The sequence below is a fragment of the Prunus persica genome, chromosome G2, assembly GCF_000346465.2.
Source record: "Prunus persica cultivar Lovell chromosome G2, Prunus_persica_NCBIv2, whole genome shotgun sequence".
NCBI lineage: Eukaryota > Viridiplantae > Streptophyta > Magnoliopsida > Rosales > Rosaceae > Prunus > Prunus persica.
In genome coordinates, this window is record NC_034010.1 from 16297226 (window position 1) to 16317518 (window position 20293).

At 35.8% G+C, this 20293-nt stretch overlaps 1 pseudogene; it reads left to right on the forward strand.

Annotated features, from left to right (window-relative positions):
• LOC18785994 lies at window positions 15687-18815 on the forward strand (annotated as a pseudogene).

Here is a 20293-nt window from a genome sequence, read left to right on the forward strand (position 1 = left end):
GGCAAGACCTCTGTTTTAGCTTCTGCTTCCAAGAAATGGAAGGATTTCAAGTCTACACTAACGAGGCATTATATCCTTCCATACACCAATGACAGGGAGAAATTAAGCCAACCCCCTGAAACATATAAATTCATAGAGAAAGCACAATGGGATGCCTTTGTAGCTTCAAGGCTATCCAAAGATTTTGAGTCTGTGCATTCTCAACATGCACAGATTAGGGAGAAACTCGAGTACAATCATCGATTGTCTCGAAAAGGATATGCTGGATTGGAGGATCAATTGGAGGAAACCATGCCTGGGGTAGAAATTGATCGATCTACCTTATGGAAGAGAGCTAGACAGGACAAACATGGTAACATCCCTGATCCAAAGGTGGCAGAGAAAGCAAAATTAATTGTAAGCCTACTATCACTCTGTTTTAAATTTTTATTAAACTGTGAATTATTCTTATTACGTCGTATGTTATATTTTTCGTCGTGTGAATGATATTACCACGTCGTTAAAGGTCTAAATAGGAATCACTACTAATTTTCTGTAATTATAGCATAAGACGTCGGTGGTTCATTTTCGCGTCGTTTGAATGATATTACCACGTCAAAACTTTTTTAAAAACGTCGTTAACGGTCTAAATAGGAATCACTACTTTGTTTTCTTTAATTACTTTTTTAAAAACGTCGTTAACGGTCTAAATAGGAATCACTACTTTGTTTTCTTTAATTATAGCATAAGACGTCAGTTATAATAACGTCGGCTTATACGTTATTGCGTCGTGTGAAATTATATAATACGTCGTTTGTACATAAATAACCGTCGTGTGTTTTTTTGTTTATCTTTGTTTTAGGATGAATTGCAGAAACAAGTCTCGGAAGGCAAAGTCAGAGTAGATGGCAGCAATGATGTGCTGACCATGGCTTTGGGCCCCGAGCATCCAGGCAGATTGAGGGGAGTTGGTGCTGGTGTTTCCCCAAGGCAATATTTCAATTTGCCCAAACCACAGAGGGTGAGCTTTGACGACCGTTTGAAGGACAGTTTAAGAGTTCTCCTTCAAGAAGAGACTAAAAAGATGGAGGCTAAGGCAAGGGAAGAGGCCTTAAGAATGGAGGCTAGGACAAAACAATTGGTAGAGGCTGAGAGGGAGCATTTCCTGAGTCAGCTTTCCCAATTAATTCCCAATTTTGATCCAAGCATGCTTAAACCAAGAATTAGCCAAAGCCCCAAAAATCCAATGTCTGACAAAGCTAGCTGCTCTGGAGGTGATGTGAGATCCTTACATTTGGAGGATGATACTGCCAAAATGGGGAAACATCAGCCAGATGAAGAGAAGGAAGAAGAAAAAAGAGATGAAGAGAAGGAAGAAGAAAAGGAGAAAGAAGATGAAGAAAAGCATGACGACAAGGTATGTTCACATAACTTTGCCTTTTTTATTTGTTTTTCAAAATTTCAGACGTCGATATTTTTATTTCATCCGTCGTTTGTTTACAACTTAGACGGCGGAATTTTTTTAAGACGTAATAAAATATTTAAACGACGGTTTTTTCACCGTCGTTTAAATGGTTTCAGACGACGCTTTATTCATAAAACCGTCGTCTTTATTGAATTACCACGACAGTTTTTTCACCGTCGTTTAAATACTTTTAAGACGACGTTTTATTACTTAAACCGTCGTCTTTATTGAATTACCACGTCATTTTTTTAATTTCTTTAAACAAGTTATTGAAGTTGGTGCTTATTCAAATATGGAGGCGCCATCTTCTTTAAAAACCCTTTGTCGTTTTGTGGAAACGACACTCCTGCCTGAGGATAAGACACTCCAATTTACAATTGATAAGGAGGTGTTTGGTGGTGAGCGCGATACCTTCCTCCTGCCTGAAGATATTACACAATTTGCAGGCATGGAAGAAATTGGAGCTACTGTATTGGCTGTATATATGAGGTTTGTACTTCTAAAATAATACCTCGTTGGTTTATATATTGCGTCGTCTTAACTAACTAACCACGTCGTCTTAACTAACTACCGTCGTGATAAATATATTATAACGTCCTCATCTATTTCAGTACGTCGTGTGAAATATTATAATACGTCGTTTTTTTTATACATAACCGTCGTGTTTGTTTGTGCTGACTTGTTTATATCATTTTATGTATTTAGGTACTTACACGATGTTTTGAAAGAAGCCAATATGTGCAGCATGGTTGGCTTTATCGACCCTGCTACAGTTAGTGCCAACTCTGGCACAATAACTGAAAGATCACGACTCGTAGCAGCTCGACTTCAGAAGACAGACGGTGAACAGATTTTCATGATGCCTTACAATCCAGGGTTAGTCTCCTTAGGATTTTGTTTTTATGATTTTCAATAAATGACAGCTTATAAACTAACCACGTCGGTGTTTTATTTTATTTAGTCGTCTGAAACTACTAACCACGTCGGTAGTTATTTATCGTCGTGAGACAGCTATAATGTCGTCGATTGCTACTTTATTTCGTCGTGTGAAATATTATAATACGTCGTTTTTGTAAATAACCGTCGTTTTTATATTAATTTTGTGCAGCCGTCATTGGATTTTGCTGATTGTAAGAGCAAAGAGAGAAACCGTCTATTTTCTGGATCCTCTGCCAGGTCATCGTGTGGTCGACGAAGAGGCGAAAAACATCGTGAACAGTGCTTTAAAAATATATAATACCCACATAGGCCGTGCAGGACGTAAAAATGTAATTTGGAAAACTCTCTCAGGCACACCAAAGCAACCCAGCAATGTCGAATGCGGGTACTATGTGATGCGCTTCATGAGGGACATCATCATGGATCCTTCCTTGGGGTTTGAGAATAAGGTAAGAAGAAATTATCTTCATACATTTCACGTCGTTTTTTGTATTATCAACGACGGTCATGTAAAATTAACATCGTTGAATGGATATACTACGTCGGTTATGAAAAATATCGTCGTCTGTGATTGAATTTCTTTTTATTTATAAACCCTAATAGTCATTGTTTATGCAGTATGCCAAGGGAAACCAGGAAGCTTCATACCCCCAAGAAGCCATTGATGAAGTCCGGAATGAATGGGCAGAGTTTGTTTTCCAAATTATTAAACAGGGCAATTATTGAACACTTGATATTTATGTATAATGTACAAATTTTCTCTATAATATGTAATGTAAAAATTTGTTGAGGTTTTCTTAAATTAAAAAAAAAACAAACATACAAATTGCTTAACCGACGTGTAATACTTTTCCAACGACCTAATAAAGTCAAAAACCGTCGTATTTTGTTGTTTCGTGTTTTAAACAAATACGACGTAAAAATATAGTTAGACGACGTTCTTTGAACAATTGAGTCGTTTATGGTTTACAACATCTTCAATTTCTTAAGGGTTCAGGGTATCATCGACGACGTTTATGTAACGACAGCGGTTAAGTCGTGGAATATATATTTTACGTCGTATAGTTAAATAGCCGCCATGGTTTCTCATTTTAACGACGTCATTTTAACGACTTAGTAGTCTATTACAATTTACAACGTCTACAATTTATTAACATCGACGTGGTTTGTTGTTGTGGTAAGAATATTTTATTATTTTTATATCAAAATATTCAAAATAAATTTAAAATAAATCAGAAAATTGAAAAGTCAACTCCTATGAAGTCATTGATATATTTTCTTCCACATAAACCTTGAAAAAATTCATTTTGAATAACAAAAATTTAAAATGACCATCCAAAACAAAATTGTTTTGATGAGTCATAAAATCACTTCTAGTTTTATGGTTTAGGGTTTAGAGTCTAGGGTTTAGAGATTAGGGTTGTTATTTATTGGGGTTTATTTTTAAAGTATAATTTTTGGGTAGTCTAGGGTATATGTTAGGCTTTAAAACCATAAAACCTTTTATAAACTTAATTTTTTAAATTGTATAATTTAGTTTTATGGGTTTAGGGTATTAATTTTTAACGACGGTGGTTGCGTCGTGGAATACATATTTTACGTCGTACAGAAAAACATACGACATGGTTTATGCTTTAAACGACGTCATTTTAATATGTAAGTCGGTTTTTATAATTTACAACGTCTTTAATTTCTTAACACCGACGTGGTTTTTCAGTCGTCGTTATATAAAAAATTCAAAATAAATTTAAAATTAATCCGAAAAATGAAGCTTCAAAATGAACGGCCTTACGTTCTTAATCCGAAAAATGAAGTTTCCGTCGTGGAATATTAAATTTACGTCGGTACTTGTAGAACTTTCGCCTTGGTTTTTCTTTCGACGTTTTAAAACGCGCGAACTCTAAAAATTTTCGCGCGACCTAAATTTTTTTAGATTTGGCTCTTATTCTTATACTTCGAACCCTGAAACCTAAAATTTTCAGATTTCGCGCGACATAACATTTCGCTCTCTCACTTCTGCTCTAATTAAAAGTTGCACTCTCCAGGCTCCGTCGAATCTGTGAGCTCGTCCAACCTGTAAGTACAAACCCTATCTTCCCCTTGTAAATTCATTGAATGATATTAGGTTGTTTTGTTAAAGGGTTTTATGTGTATGCTTTGCGATCTGTTAATAATGTGCTTATAGGTATGGGTCTCTCACTTCTGCTCTAATTAAAAGTTGCACTCTCCAGGCTCCGTCGAATCTGTGAGCTCGTCCAACCTGTAAGTACAAACCCTATCTTCCCCTTGTAAATTCATTGAATGATATTAGGTTGTTTTGTTAAAGGGTTTTATGTGTATGCTTTGCGATCTGTTAATAATGTGCTTATAGGTATGGGTTCATGGATTTTCTGTTTAATGGGTTCATGGATTACATTATGTGTTATGTTGAATTGGGAATGGATTTAATTTTGTCGTATCTTTTAATCACCCTATGTTATGTTGAATTGGGAATGGATTTATTGTTTTCATGCTTGGTTTCATGTATATGTTGGTTTCTTGCTTGGTTTCATATATATGTTGTGTTCTTAATGGGTTTTGTGTTCTTGAAAATAAACTGAGACACGACGAATTTTAAGGCGTACGACGACAATTACACGACGGTTTTTTTAAACTACCGTCGTTGTATTACTTATACACGACGGTTTTTTCATAAACCGTCGTTGTATTACTTATAATAGACGACGTCTGTTGAAAATACGTCGTCTATATATGCCAAATACGTCTGTTTTTGTTTAAAACCCGTCGTCTCTGTTGTGTATTACTTGCGATTAGATCATTGTATAATCTGCTATAGTGATGGTCATTGCCTGTATTTTCACTTTATTATAGATAATAGGTTATAGTGTCGGAGATGGATAAGTCATGGATGCACTCGAATAGAAGATCGAAGGCATATGAATTTGGGGTGGAAGCATTTTTGAACTTTGCTGTAGAAAATCTTCTAACTACAACACATATCCGTTGTCCATGTGTTAAATGTGTTAATTTGAAGTTGTTTGGGGTTGGAATTATAAGGGATCACTTATACTTTAATGGAATTGACCAAAGCTATAAGAATTGGACATTTCACGGAGAACCTTGGGAAGCAACTACTAATGCTAGTAGAAATGTTGAAGAAGATGATGGCCATAGTAGGTACAGTTTTGTGTCTGAAGAAATTGATATGGATGATAATGGTTTTGGTGATTTTGGTTCGGATCCGTATGAGTTTGCCAATGTGATTGGGGATGGAGATCAACCAGTGTACCCTGGTTGTAGAAAGTACACGAAGTTATCGGCATTAGTGAAGTTGTATAATTTGAAGGCAAAACATGGGATGAGTGATGTCTGTTTTACAGAATTATTGATACTTCAAGGCGATTTGCTTCCATAAGGAAATACAATACCAACCTCCATGTATGAGGCTAAAAAGACTTTGTGTGCATTGGGGCTGAGTTATGAGAAAATGCACGCATGCCCCAATGATTGCATCTTGTATAGGAAGGAGTATGAGGATTCAACTAATTGTCCTACTTGTGGTATCTCAAGGTGGAAGGAAGGCAAAGATTCAATCTTGAAAGAGGGTGTGCCAGCGAAGGTGGTGTGGTATTTTCCCTCAATTCCAAGGTTTAAAAGGATGTTTCAATCACATGAGACAGCTAAGAGTTTGACTTGGTGGCATGCTGCTAGAAAATCAATTGACGGTCAGATGTCTCATCCGGCGGATTCCCCGTCTTGGAAACTTCTTGATGATAAATGGCCTGAGTTTGGTAATGAGCCGAGAAACTTGAGATTGGCTCTTTCATCTGATGGATTCAATCCCCACAGTTCTCTAAGTAGCAGATATAGTTGTTGGCCGGTTATCTTAGTTACATATAATCTCCCTCCATGGCTGTGCATGAAACGAAAGTTCATGATGTTAACCTTATTGATTTCTGGTCCTAAACAACCCGGAAATGAAATAGACGTCTACTTGGAGCCTTTGATTGATGATTTAAAATCCTTGTGGGTTGGGATTAGAGGAGTGTATGATGCACATAATGGAGAATACTTTACACTCAGAGCTGCATTAATGTGGACAATTAATGATTTCCCCGCCTATGGAAACTTATCTGGTTGTGTTGTTAAAGGATATAAAGCTTGTCCAATATGCGGCGATGATACACCTAGTCACAGGTTGAAAAATGGCCACAAAATTTGTTACATTGGGCATAGAAAATGGTTACCAATCAATCATCCATATAGGAGGCAACGTGCAGCTTTTAATGGGAAACCTGAATATGGCATACCTCCCGAGCCATTAACCGGAGAAGAAGTGCTGCATATGGTTGAAAATGGTGACAGAGTTTGTTGGAAGAAGAAATCAATATTCTTTGATCTCGAGTATTGAAAATACCTTCCTGTGAGGCATGCCCTAGATGTTATGCACATTGAGAAGAATGTTTGCGATAGTATCATTGGTACATTGCTGGAGATCCCTGGAAAAAATAAAGATGGGATTGCTGCTCGATTAGATTTATTGAACATGGGGGTCAAAACTGATTTGCAACCCGAGTATGGAGAAAGACGTACTCGTTTGCCTCCTGGGCCTTGGAATTTGTCAAGAGCAGAGAAGAGAGAGGTTTGCAATTCTTTCTATGGTATGAAGGTCCCTGAAGGTTATTCTTCAAATATTAAAAATCTTGTATCTTTACAAGATTCAAGACTTCTTGGCCTTAAATCACATGATTGTCATACCTTAATGCAACAATTGCTCCCTGTGGCAATTCGTTCTGTTTTGGAGAAGCCTGCAAGGTATGCAATAACTCGTTTGTGCTTCTTCTTCAATGCTATATGTGCAAAGACTGTTGATGTTTCCAAGCTAGATAAGTTGGAAGAAGATGTAGTAGTTACTCTGTGTTTGCTTGAGAAGTACTTTCCCCCTTCATTCTTTGATATCATGGTTCATCTAGTAGTACATCTTGTCAGAGAAGTTCGTCTATGTGGGCCAGTATATTTTAGGTGGATGTATCCGTTTGAAAGATATATGAAAGTGCTGAAGGGGTATGTTCAGAATCGTACTCGTCCCGAAGGTTGCATTGCTGAGCGGTATATAGCTGAAGAAGCGGTAGAGTTTTGTACTCAGCATTTATCTGATGTTAGTACAGTTGGAGTGCCTTCAAGCCAAAAGATGGGACTTTCAAAGCCATTATCAGGTTGCACAGTGAGCGTAGTTGATCAGGACCTGTTGAATCAAGCACATCTATATGTCTTGGAGAATACGGAGGAAGTCCTACCTTATATCGAGTACGTATGAGCTTTATTCTTTAAGTTTCCATTTTAAATTATTTCTTATGTTTATCTTCTATATTTAGGACCGTAATGCTTGAATTTTTCATGTCATGTAGGCAACATATGATTCACATCAAGACTGCTTATCCAAAATTTAGAAAGAGAACAAAGTGGCTGCAGGATAAGCACAATAGCACTTTCATTCAATGGCTACGCTTCAATGTATATGTTGTTGAATAACATATTTCTCTTTTAATTTTCTTCTTATTTATATGTTAGATTGAATTAAGATATGATTAATTTGCAGGTTCAAAGTGAACTTGAGGAAGACAATCATGGCGTATCAGAAAATTTAAGGTGGCTAGCAGCTGGTCCAAACATGTCAGTGCCATTATATAGGAGCTATCTTATTAAAGGTATTAAATTCAATATCAAGGCACAAGATGATGTGCGGACAACTCAAAATAGTGGAGTTTATTTACTTGCACATACCATGCAAGTTGCTAGTGCCAAGGATAAAAACCCAATTCTCTCAAATATGGGTTTCTATGGTGTCATTCAAGAAATTTGGGACCTTGACTACCAAAAGTTTACAATCCCAGTCTTTAGGTGTGATTGGATAGATAGTTCTGGTCTTGTAGTCGACGAACTTGGATTTACCCTTGTAGATTTGAGTAAAATTGGACATAGGAATGACCAATTTGTTTTGGCTTCTCAAGTCAAACAAATATTTTTTGTTGACGACCCGATGCATCGTGGTTGGTCGGTAGTGTTATCAATGCCTAATAGAGAATATAATGATGTTATTGGTGATGAAGTCTTAGGTGATGTGATAATTGAGTGTGAGCCATTTACTAGAGGGATGCCAAATGTTGACACATTTGATGAACTGGTGGGTGAGTTAGGCGGTCAAAATATTCGAGATGGGTGTGAAGATATATGGATTGAATGATGCTTATGTAATTGGCAGTGTATGACATTAATTTTGTAATATATTGTAATGTGATTTCTTCACTTTCTACGTTCAAATAAAACACGACGTTATTGTGAACCAGTTATTCAGCATATTTACCGACGTCTTAAAGCAACGTAACAATGAAGAACCACGACGCTATTGTGAAGCAATTATTCAGGATATCACGTCGGTGAAGGATAAAGAACCGCCATGTAATTCAAAATAACACGACTCCAATCCCATAATACCGACGTCTAAAAAACGAGATATGTAATCTGAACGTTAAAAAATACGACGTCATCATACATTTTCCACGTCGCAAGTTCTTTTATAAACGAAGAGGAACGAAATTAATTCCGACGAAAATTCATTATAACCGCCGTCTAATAACAATTAAACGACGTTATTTGTAATACGGCTCTCATCATAATCAACGCCGTCTATATGTCCTGTAATACGGCTCTCATTTATTTGGAACCGACGTTGTTTAGAAGTTCAACGTCGTCTATATTATTAAGTGCGTCGTGAGTGATGATGATAGATATAAATACAACGTCGACTATATAAATGTGTACGTCGTAAATAATGACTCTGACAACTATTTCCACGTCATCTTTTTTAGAAAAATCGAAGTGGAAAATTTATTTCACGACGGTTTTTTGTAAATAAGAGACGTAGTATATTTCAATAACGTCGTCTTCTCATGTATTTAAAGACGTCATATTTTTTCTTGTCGTGTAAATTATATTTAACGGCGTAGTATTTTAGTTGTCGTCGTTGTATGTATATCTTGCGGCCTTGTTCTTTTAATATGTGTCATATTTTTCCTTTTTAACGACGGTGATTTTTTTGAGTTGGTCGTCTATTCTCATCCTCGACTATTTTCTAGAACTTTAGCAGACTAAACACGTCTGTTTTTATTTTTTTCCGACGTTGTTTTATTTAACAACGTCTAATATTTGTCGTCGTTGTTTGTTTCTGAAAATAGGATGTATAAATTTTGTAATACGACTCTCATATATTTGGAACCGACGTTGTTTAGTTTTTCAACGTCTAATCTATAAACACATACGTCGTAAATAATGACACTGACAACTATTTCCACGTCATCTTTTATCGAAAAATCGAAGTGGAAAATTAATTTTACGACGGTTGTTTTTATATATGCGACGTAGTAGGTATCAATAACGTCGTCTTCTAATGTATTTAAAGACGTCATATTTTTTATTGTCGTGAAAATTATATTTAACGTCGTCGTATTTTTATTTTCGTCGTTGTATGTCTATCTTGCGGCCTTGTTCTCTTAATATGTGTCATATTTTTCATTTTTAACGACGGTTTTTTTAGAGAGTTGGTCGTCTATTATCATCCTCAATTGCTTTTTTTTGATCTTTTTGCAGTACAAAGACGTCGTTTTGTATTTGTTGATGACGTTGTATATTTTAACAACGACGGTGATTTAGCGTCGTGGTTTATGAGGGAAAAGATGACGGTGGATTCCACGACCATTGAAAAACCGAATACACGACGGTGATTTACCGTCGTCTTTTTGCTTTTTTGTAGTAGTGAGATCATCAGAAAGAAGAGGCAAAATTGGGCATATGGGATTTGTGGCAGGCCCTATGAATTAGAGACATTTAGTCATCTGATTGAACGACATCTAATGGAATTGCCATCTCTAGCAGGATCAAGGTGGTTCATCACCAATCTCTCTCATCATCCATCATCAGAGATAAAAATCTAATGATTATTTTTTTACATCCAATTTCTAGTCTTTGTAGAAATAAAACTTTAAATCATATATAGACCACGCTAGTTTATAGCTCAATTGACTAATTTTCAATATTAATTAAAAATTCTTTCGATACATGCGATATTGGGGGATGAAAAATTGAAACTTAGACAAGGGTAAATGTTCTTGACTAATTTGAGCTACAAGCTCTTTGGAATTTCCAATCAGCTTTAACCGAAGACAAATACATATATTAAATGCAACCAAAAACCATATATTATCAAAATGAAAATATGTTCAACAACATAATTGAAAGTGTGCTTATTTTAATGTGCATTTTTATTGTTGCCCTGCAACTAAATTTATAAATAATTGAATTTGAAAGAAAACAAATATTTATGTTTAATATTTTTTAGGGCTTGTCCAATATAGGTCCCTACAATTTGTATTTCCTAGACATATACCCAGCATTCTATAAATCTATGTGTAAAACCCGATTTCAAACTTAAATGACCAATATGATATAAGAGGTCGTAGTATTTTTACATCCTTGCCATCAGACTTCATATTTTATATATATATATATATATTATTCCAAGCATTTTATTAACTGCCATAATTGTAATTAAAACTCCCTATTAATAATATATCAATCACCCCATTTCTTTTGATTGCCATTCTCCCTAACATATGGCCCCTTAAAATTATACATAAAAAAAATATGTAAATTACATATCCAATAATGTACATATGAAAAATATAAATATAAATATATACGTATAAAAATATAGGGATATTATTTACCAAAATAAATTAACAAAAATAGGTCAATTACTTTGTAATTGAAATTTCCATACATTTTTCATAAATTAAAAATAGGTACATTATTTAGAAGAAAAAAAAAAGTTCATTATACTAGGTAAATTGTTTTACTAGGTATACATTATTAGAGAAAAAAAAGGTACATTATTTAGAGAAAAAAATAGGTTCATTATACTAGGTAAATTGTTTTACTAGGTACATTATTTTGAGAGAAAAAATAGGTTCATTACACTAGGTAAATTGTTTTACTAGGTACATTATTAGAGAAAAAAAAATAGGTACATTATTTTGAGAGAAAAAATAGGCTCATTTAAAAAAAAAAATTTGTTTTCATAAAACAAACAATAAAAAGATGATCAAATTATTTTTCATAAAACAAGAAATAAAGAAAAAAATAGGTACAATATTTGGAGAAAAAATAGGTTCATTAAAAAAAATATTTTAAAAACAAAACAATAAATAGATTATCAAATTATTTTTCAACATAATTAGTATGTACACTATTATTCATAAAAATATAATAAAAAATAATATTGGTCGTATAATTCATACAAAGAAAACAACATTAATTCCTAAATTTAATATTAATTTTAAATTATTAATGCTTTAAATAGATTACTAGTCGTAATTCATAGAAGGAAAATACCATTAATTCAAAAATAGATTACTAGTTGTAAAATAGATTACTAATACTTTAATGTGAAATTTAATATTTAATTTCAAATAAGTTTCTAAATTAGTTCCTACATCCATTACAACTATTTGGAGGTATTTCCAAATTCAACCGATAACATTAGTTACACCCCCCATAACACATTAACTTATAAATATGGGTAGTTTTGGAATCTGAAAAATATAATAAATCAGATTTTAAGTTATATTAGGTAACTTTCTTAGTTGGATCCTAGTTATCGGGTATTAATTGAAAAAACTGAATATTTTAAATAGAAAACTAAAAGAAAGGGTTGTAGATAATTTTAAATAAATTTTATGGGTCAAAGCTCAATTTACTATATTTTTTATCCCAAAAACCTCATTGGACTACAGTACTGTAGTTCCGCCTATGTCCTTGAGCACCACCATTTCATCATCAGATCAGATATGAGAAGCGGTATTTATACAAGGGAGGGCAAAGAGTCTTCTTCTTCTTCCACGTGGGTGGCCTGAGTGAATTTTTGGGCATTAGGAAGATTTGGAAGAGGAGGGTTGTGTTGGGAGGAAGAAATGACAGGACCAAGAAAATGAAAACCGGGTCGTCTCGATTTGGCTTTTGCAATATGAAGATTGGTACGTGGAGGCCAAAGGATCAACACAGGTGAAGTTCCAGTATTTGAAAAACACAAGTGCATACATATAGCTATTAATTTGAAAATTAAGATAAATTAGTTACCACCCCTCGTTTTAGCTTGTTTTTCTATAACGATGATAATCCATGCATTCGTCGTTCGACTAACACTCATAACCATCATCGGCACATTTGTGATTTCGATGTAAACGCATTGTCTGCTGCAGTAATAAAAGAAAAAAAAAGGAAGATAAGCTTGTTAAAAGAAAGAACAACAGAACAAGAGCACCTGAGTTGATAAACTTGTTTATAAAGAAGAAGAAATGCAGATTAAATTAAAGAAGTCTCGTGTACGTACAAAAAGGACAATTTGGAGGATTGTCCCGCTATCATGCTACCAATATTTTTCGACAAATGTCGACCATGTAGAGGATTGTTACGCTAATAAAATAAATTACGTTCTTTCAAAAGTATCCGATTCCGAACAGTAAGTGCTCTGTCTCAAGCCTTTTAAACAGATACAATATAACCCATAAGCAAACTACATAGGTTTCCATGGTGTATTGGCAAAGTATTCTGCTAGTTACTCTATCATTAAACCCAAGCCTATTACCAATGGTTTTGGCTTTGTGAGTACCCTTTCTAAACTTTGCATATACATTCATATATAAATAAGTAAATAGATATACATATGCGACACGTTACACAATAGCGATTTAAAACATTGTATATAATTCTTGTGTAATTTACATTCTGAGTCACATATGCTCAATGTATACTTGTGTATGTATTTACGAATGCTAAATTTGATTAATAAAAAACAAGAGCCAATTCTTCTACTTCAGAAATTTATCAATCTTGGATCTTATTGGTTCAGTCAAAGCCCCTTACCTTACATACTCTTTCTTTTTCAGGCAATCTAATAACAGATTATGTTTTAGAGCGGCGTGGCATTGCAAATCAACTCGGCGAGAATCAACCTTCACTTGTTTGTGTCAACTATGAGAAACGAAATTTACTGAGATACTGGTGCATGCTCACACAAGGCAAGCACTCAGGCTGAAAATGCTCCAGAGATTTTGAATAATGAAGCCTTCCTTGAATCAGAGGATTGGAGACTGTTGGAATTTTAAAAAGTTTTAAAAATTTAAATGTTTTGATTTATTTAATTATTTTGGTTGTTTTATTTTATTTATTGTGGGGTTATACAAAATTAATTTTTAGGTATTATTTATATATTGATTGCCTTAATTTTTTTGATTTAATGTGGTGAATGTTATATGTTATTGGATGCCTATAAAAAGTCACTCCTCTATATTTGCACAACCACAATATAATACCATACTGCCATAACCACTACTACAATATGATTCTCTCATCTTCTCCTTTCATATTTTGCTGCTACCCTTCAAGGCGTACTAGCCATATGGTTTATAATAATATCAGTTCGGTCCGGTTTTTATCTTAAATTGAACTCGGAATCGAAACTATTTAACCAGCCTGATTCGATCTAGTTTTAGTATAAAAAAAAATTATAAAATTGGTTGGTTTAGTTTAAACTGATTCCGGTCTAATTTTCGATTTTGAATCAGATTATTTTTTTTTTCAAATTATTATTTTTTATACAAATTCTACCTAAAATTTTAATTTTTGGGCTTGAAAATTTACAAATGATCCAATTTCATCCAAAGAGAGATATTAGGCTCAGAAAATAGAGATGTTTTGAAGATGGACTTGGGAAAATATTAGTTATGAGATTAAAAATGTAGCATTGCATTTAAATAGTTTTGTAAATATATATATACACACAAATGTTCCAATTTGGTAAGGTATGAAATCGAAATCAAAACTGGTTTAAATTGGTCCGGTCCAATTCAATGCTGATTTGTTAACTTTTTTAATTAACTAATTTTTTCCATCCGGTCTAGTCCAAGCGATAAACAACAGTACATGCTCTCACCTGCACATATATATTTATTGGCATAAATAAATTATATATAAGGTGTAATAACCCAAACCAAAATATCTAAAAATTAGGATTTCTTTATTCCACCCAAAAGACGATTTTGCCCTCGCATATTTTAATGGGGGAAAATTTGACTTTTTAATCAAGAAAGAATTTGGCAATTCCGCTTGCGCCGTTGCGTAGAGCACGGCGAAACGAGTCCGTAGACATGGAGTAGACCCAAATCGGAGTTGTAACAAAGAAAATACGATCAAAATACCGCGAAGGGCAAAATGGTAATTTGGTCAAAAAGTCAGATTTTTATCCCTCTCCTTCTTCTCTCTCCTCTCTCTCTCCCCTCCCGTTTCGACCCAGCCCCGACCTCCGCTCGCTTTCATCATCGCCACGGCCGCCAACTTGGAGCCGATCTCCGCCGTTGGTACCAAACGAACCACCACTCGACCTCCGTCATTTCCTGACCCATCGCCGCCGTTTCCGTGGCCGGAGTTCGCCGGAATCTGCCATTTTTACCGGATTTCCAGTTTGAACTTTGAGCTCTTCGTTCTCCTTCAATTCTCCACCAAATCGATCGAGTAAGGCACCAGAGTTCCAGTTGACCCACAGGAGGGACCTTCGAAGGGTCCAGCTAGCTCGGACCAACAGTGAGTGGACTTTTGTTTCTTAAACGGTTTTATGATTATATTTTCTATTTGATTTTGAATAAGTGTTATAGCATGAATTTTAATGTGAAATATCTTTATTTTTATAAAATTTAGCCGAGCAAACAGATTTGAGGTTCTTGATACAGAAATAGTAATTTAGCTCAGATTTACCAGAATACAGTGGATTATCAGAATTTATCAGAGATAGTTATTTTAGAACCTCCGTGTACCCATTATCTTTGGTGATTACCCACAGTCGGACCGATGTCTACGGACATCCAGTATGATTTCAGTTACGTCAGTGCACTTGACTTTGCCTCACGAGTTTCGGGGACGCTCGGACCGTGAGTGCCAGGATTTGCGGCTAGGCAGACTTGGTGTCCCGAGACCTGCCAGGATTGCGGCTCGGCTGACTCTGTGTCCCCGAGACCTGCCAGGATTGCGGATCAGGCTGACTACGGTCTCCTGCATCCTGCCAGAGCGGCTCGAGTCGACTTGGTGTCATCGAGACCTGCCGACGAATCAGGCTGATCATAGTCCCCTGATTTTGCCAATTTGCGGCTCGGGTAGCCTGCGTGACGCCCGAGACCTGCCAGGGGAATTGACGGATATGACAGGGGTACAATTAGGTGGTAGTTTCAAAGGATTTTAAGCTCTTTTATACAGTTACGACTTTCAGTTGTTTTATACCAGTTCTGTGATATTCATGTATTGTCACTTTCTGAACTTCGTACTAGTCCTTTCGGTGCTCCTGGCGAATATCCTTTCTTTGTTGAGATCGCACAAGATGAAACTTCTCAAGTTACGGCAATCAGTGGCCTTATTGAAATGTTCAAATGGAGGGATGTCATCCTTCTATATGAGAACACAGATTATGGGAGAGACATCATTCCATTTTTTATCAACTCCTTTGAAGAAGCAAATGTGACTATTGTATATAAAAGTTGCATTGCTGCCTCCTCAGCAGATGAACAGATCATTGAAGAGCTCCGCAACCTGACGAAGTTGAAGACGACGGTATTTGTGGTGCATGTATCACATTTTCTTGTTCCTCGCCTATTCTTGAATGCACAAAAGTTAGGCCTACTGAGTGAAGGGTATGTTTGGATCATGACCTCAACTAGCAGCATTCTTCCATGGACCCATCTGTAATTGAGTCAACGCAAGGAGTGCTCGGTTTGAAGTCTTATACTCCAGCATCAACCCGCCTCCACAATCTTACTTCAAGATTGAGGAGGATATTTTACATGCAGGATCCTAACATAGAAGTAAGTGCGGTAACCCCAGATGGAATTTGGGCATATGATGCAACTTGGGCTCTAGCTGAAGCAGTTGAGAGGACCTCGAGTTCTACAGGATTGAACCTAGTGAATTTAAACAATATTACATCCTCCAAACATGGACTTCTGCTTCTTCAAGAGATATTGCAAACAAGGTTTAAGGGTTTAAGCGGTGAAGAAATTCAATATCCAAATGGGAAGCTAGTTTCAACTGCAATTGAGATTGTGAATGTTATAGGAAAAGGGGAAAGAAGGGTTGGATTTTGGCCATGTGAAGAAAAACACACGAGATTCCTACCCACTTAATAACAGAAGAAATTTACTTTCCACCAACGATCTCGAAACAATCATATGGCCTGGAGGATCATCAACCATCCCAAGAGGTTCAAAGATGCAAGTGAGTACTAGTTCTGAAATAAAACTAAGAGTTGGCGTTCCAGTGAAAAAAGGTTTCAACGAACTTGTGCATATGAACCTTGATATTCAAACCAATCGAACACGTTTCACAGGCTTCTGCATAGATGTATTCGAGGCTGCAATTAGAGCGTTGCCGTATGAAGTAAAATATGACTTCGTTCCATTTGAGATTAGCATTAATGCAAGTTACAATGATCTTGTTTACCAAGTTTTTCTCCAGGTATGCTTAATTTGAAATTAAAAATTTATATCAGGTAAAATATAAATATTATGTTGGATAAATACATCTGTAATTGTATGCTAATAACTTGTAATGCAAAAATAGATTGGCGTCTCTAATTTTTAATTTTTCGTTTTCCTGCCACACACTTTTGCATATTACCTAGAAATTCGATGCTGTTGTTGGGGATACCACGATCACATCGGAGAGATCTCAGTATGTTGATTTTACAATACCATATATTGACTTAGGTGTGGGGATGCTAGCATCAAATGAAAATGAAGACGTGGTTTTTCTTGAAACCTCTTTCGGCAGATCTCTGGATCACAAGTGCGGGTTTCTTTATCTTGACCGGTTTCGTTGTGTGGGTAATTGAGCGTCCTGTCAACCCAGAATTACAAGGCACACCTTCGCAGCAAATCGGAACCATATTATGGTTTGCCTTCTCAACCCTTGTGTTTGCTCATAGTAAGTGCACGATATCTCACTACTTCTTTCAATTATTCAAGTTTACTGCTAATTAGTTTTCAGTCTCTATGAAACAACCCTTGTGTTTTCTGATTATTCAAGATATGAGAAAGAGTAGCATTATGAATTATGTTTTTCTGACTGAATTCTCTTAATTCAAAATGATTCCTTGTTCACTTTTAGTCACTCAAATTCCATTCAGATGAAAGAACGAACTCAAATTACGAATATAGATGCTGTAGTTGACGATCAGTCTTGATTTTGTTGCAGGGGAGAAGTTGTTAAACAATTTAGCAAAGTTTGTAGTGATCATATGGCTGTTTGCTGTGCTTATATTGACTTCCAGTTACACAGCAACTCTGACATCAACTATGACCGTTAACCAAATACGATTAAACTCAAGAGGAAACTATATAGGTTACCAATCAGGTTCAGTCACCCGGGGAGTGGTAAAGAACTTGAATTTCAAAGGTCTCAAACTATATAGTTCGGTTGAAGAATATGCTGACGCTTTATCAAGAGGAAGTAAGCATGGTGGTGTCTCTGCTATCGTTGACGAAGTTCCATACATTAAGATCTTCCTTGCATACCACCCTACCGGCTACTCCATGATTAAACCCGAATCTGGCACTAATGGCTTTGGCTTTGTGAGTAACCTCCCTTAAATTAAGTTATGCATTAATCATATGTTGTATTTCCGCTAAAACTAGCAAGATTAAGCATGATATTTTGGCCACAAAACATCTTAACATTTATAGTTTTCTGTTGTCTTTTATGATTTTCCAATTTGATCCTTGTATTTCTGATTCTGACAATTAAGGTGAAAATAGCGTGCACATGCTAAGCACATTATCTTTATGATTATGTCCATACATTTAATTACACATATGCATTTCAAATCAAAACCATATGGAGAAAAGCAGAAAATCAGAAAGTAAGCATGCTGATTACTTCTTCATCTTTCTTTTTTTTGTATATGCAGGTTTTCCCTAAAGGTTCGAAATTGGTCCATGATATGTCAATGCAAATTCAACAAATTAGAGAAGAGGGAAAGCTTATAGAGATGGAGAAGGTCTGGTTTCATAAGAGAACAATTCTCATGTTTGACAACACAACGAGTGATCCCAATACTCTAAACTTCCATACCTTTCGTGGTTTATTTCTCGTTACTGGGGTTTCTTTAGCTTTTTCTCTTTTCATATTCATAATATTCCCACTCAAAGAAAAATGGTATGCCGTGAAGAAATTCAGATTTAGATATCGGGTTCGAGAAAAGCTGCAGCGTGTAAAGAAGTTCTTCTATCACAAAGTTTCCAATGAAAACAAAGAAAACCCGTATACAGATAGTGCATGAAGCTAAGTATTAAGGTATGCAGAGCTAGATATTGCTCCCCATTGTAGTCGCTGAGGTTGTACGGGAGCTGTGTGAAATCATGATTTTGCAATGCTAAGGTTGTGTTTTATTAGGTATATATTGTACAACCAGATAAAGTTGTTTAGCTAATGATTAGAATTAGTGTGCCACGTGTCTGTAATTAGTTACGTTTATCTCATGTGGGATTCCTCTTGGTTATCTGATTACATTATATTCTTATCATACTTTGTATAGGACTCTATCTGTAATACTGTGTAATCAATACAATATGCTTTACCCCGTGCGTTCCCATTCTTTCATCGTACACCTTTGAATCCTCACACATAGATTTTACTCACCGATGGTATCCCTTTGAAGGATCCAAAACAGTATCGTAGCATTGTTGGTGCTCTACAGTACCTTACCTTTACAAGGCTCGACATTGCCCATTCTGTTAATACTGTCTGTCAATTCATGAATAATCCTACAAAGCATCATTTCTTCTTGGTGAAACGCATTCTGTGTTATCTACAGGGCACACTCAGTCATGGTTTTATTATTCTGCTTCAGGTCCCTTACTTTTGTCTGCTTATAGCAATTTTGACTAGGCGGGTGATATTAACACTCGCAGATCAACTATAGGCTTTGTGGTGTACTTGGGGACTAACCAGGTGTCATGGCAATTCAAGAAGCAAGGTTCTATTTCACGCAGTTCCACTGGAGCCGAGTACAGGGCTCTTACTAATGCTTCAGCAGATGTCGCTTGGATTTGATAGCTTCTTGTTGAATTACATGTATATTTGTCTTAGCCTCCTATTCTGTATTGCGATAATCTATCGGCATTGGCTCTGAGCTCCAATCGTATATATCACTCCCGTATCGAACACATAGACATTGACTTCCATTTCATCAGGGAACGTGTGCAGCGCAGAGATTTCTTGGTTCAGTATATACCAACTGGAGAGAAAGTTGCTGATGTCTTGACTAAGGATCTTTATTATCCCGTTTTCTCTAAGCATTGTACCAATCTCAGATTAGGTCCCTACTCTGAGATTGATGGGGGATGTTTAGCGTGCCACATGTCTGTAATTAGTTATGCTAAACACGTGAAGACACGTGAAGATTGTTAGAGGTTGTTAGCTCAGACGCTTAAGCAAAGCCTAAGTATAAAGGCTCTACAGTACGTGTATAGTGGTAATGAGAAAAACAGATTTGATTCCTAACATTCTAGAATTCTCAAAGCCAGGGCGGAGCTAGAATTGTAAAGTTGGGGGCCGAAGTAGAAAATACAAGTATATAAAATATTTAAGTATTCAATACTTACAAATTTAGAGCTAAATATTTCTAATTGGATCTAATTTGTTTTAGAGGAAATTTAACTTAACTTGTTTATTACAAATTCGATATATTATAATAGAGGAGTGATAAAAATATAGGGGGCCAGACCACTCCAGGTCTAGGAGTGGCTCCGCTACTGC